A 2,378-nucleotide genomic window follows, 5' to 3' on the forward strand; every position below is an offset into this window, starting at 1 on the left:
AGAGAGAGATTTATATATACATATACGCGCAAAACCATATGATCTATGTTAATTTCCAAGCTCGAGGACGTAACTGTATGCTTTAAAAGAGATTTAATCACACTGACAGCCTCGACTAAATCTTTTAATTCTTGCACTGTAACATCCAGGCAGGACTCTCCGATGTTCTTGCTAGCAGAATAACCATTTGAAACATGGTATGTTAGAGTCTATTTGCAAATGGAGACTACCACTCTTCATCACACTCTTGGTACAAAAACGATATAAAAAGACATTCTTGTCAACGATGGCATCTGACAAGTGTTAATAACTATTTTATTTCCCACATAGCACATTATATTGCACAGGGTGAGTCCATTCCGTATTTTTGCTTGGCTTTTTGTAAATATTTTTTTTCGCTATACTCACGTCCCCGAATAATACTAATTGCCAGGATATATTTCACAGACCCCCGTAAAGCTAAAATGTATTTGGAAAGTTTTTTTTTTTTTTTTATGAAGATTTACATATTCTGATAATGAATTAATTTCCCTGCTGTTCCCAGTACTTTCCGTAATGAGGTTCAATAACAGAAGTCCGTAAGCGCCAAACTCTCCTGCATCTCGGGATCTGGTAACGTGGAAACTGACGGCAGGGCGCACTGCTATGCTGAGAATAGTTCCATTACTCAGCAGTTTCGTGAGGCAGGCGGCTGGTATGAAGACAAGCCAGCTATAGAGCGAATGATTTTGCTATCTGGAGCTTTTACTTAAAAAAAAAAAAAAATCATTCGCGTACCCAAAGCTTGTGTAAAATCGAAGTCCTTATTTGTAACTTCAAAGGAGTTTGGAAACCACGAGGGGATAATAAAGACGGCGATGAAAGAACGGCGAGGTGCCAGGCGGGGGTGGAGGCGGCGAGGAGGAGAAGGAGAGAGATGGCCGCTGGTTGGTGCTGCCGCGGTCAGAAATAAAATGGTGGGAGGAACGTGATAGCTTAGCTGACCGTCAAATCTATCTATCTGTCTATCTATCTATATCTATCTATCTATCAATCTATCAATCTAAACAATCTCTCTTCTGCTATCTATCTAGATTTATTTGTCGATATTAATCGTATCTATCTATTAGTTATCAATTCATCAATCATGATTCTTTATATTAATCTATCTTTATTATCTATTTTAATATGATTATCTCTCATATTCTACCCAGTTCATAATCTATACATCACTTGTAGAAAAATATAAGAAAGGAAACCAAACTTCCGATTGAGGCTTTGTTTGATATTTCTTAATGAGATTTGCATATTTGCGGATATTCAATTTCGTTGAAGGTATACGTGCATCACTTTTGAGGTAGTTATACGAATTAGGTCATCAATGACGTATTCTTTGAGAAAAGAAATAATTCTTTTATTATTATATTTTAATATTGATGTTATGCTCTCATATTCGCCTACACCGAGTTCATAAAAGTTTATAACATTCACTTTGTAGAAAGAATAGTAAAAGAGATAGAGAATATGGCGCAAACCTCCCAGCATCTACGAGAATGCTTTAGATTTGATTATTTTCTACATAAATGATGATTTGACAATATCTCTGCTATATTCATTTTGATGTTTTTTACTCAAGAAAAAGGAATGATTGATGTTACCGTGAGCCAAGATGACATTCACCTTGGAAGTTATAACGAATTTAGAAAAGTCAGCAATTGTACGTTAATTCCTTTGAAAACAAGAAAAAGAGAGAATAACTGATAACTTTTTTTTATTTTTTTTTTATTTTTTATCTCAGCGGATTCGATCCTATACTTAAACACTAGTTATCAGCTCACCACAACCACACTTGATAAAGAGTATATCCTTTCTAATACCCCAATAAATCACCGGTTGTAAAACCATATACCCTGTAATTACATGCTGTGATGTGAACCACGCGTGATCTCTGTTTACACCACACACACCTGTGATCGAACACCTGCTGGTACCTAATTTATGTCCATCTTTGTCTGTTACCTCGTGATTTTTAAGAGAACCTTCTGATAGATACGTGCGGAAAAGGGCAAAGAAAACAATACAAAAAATAAAGCATTAGATATTTTTAATAATGTATAACAATGAGCAAAATCCGTAAGTGATAAAATTTATAAAGTGATGAAATCTGGTAACTATCAATATTTTTTTTTCCTGTAAATAGCATTCTGCAAACGATACTAAACAATACAACAGGAATATTACAACACACTTTATATAATACAGCTGATCTTATTCTGAGATTTATACTAATCAGGTATCATTTTTTTTTAAACGTAAATTTGCCTAAGTTATATAAAACGATTTAATGCTATATATCAACAACAGACAATTTGACGTGTAACAAATATAACCCAACCAAC

This window comes from Penaeus monodon, chromosome 4, assembly GCF_015228065.2.
Source record: "Penaeus monodon isolate SGIC_2016 chromosome 4, NSTDA_Pmon_1, whole genome shotgun sequence".
NCBI classification, from domain to species: domain Eukaryota; kingdom Metazoa; phylum Arthropoda; class Malacostraca; order Decapoda; family Penaeidae; genus Penaeus; species Penaeus monodon.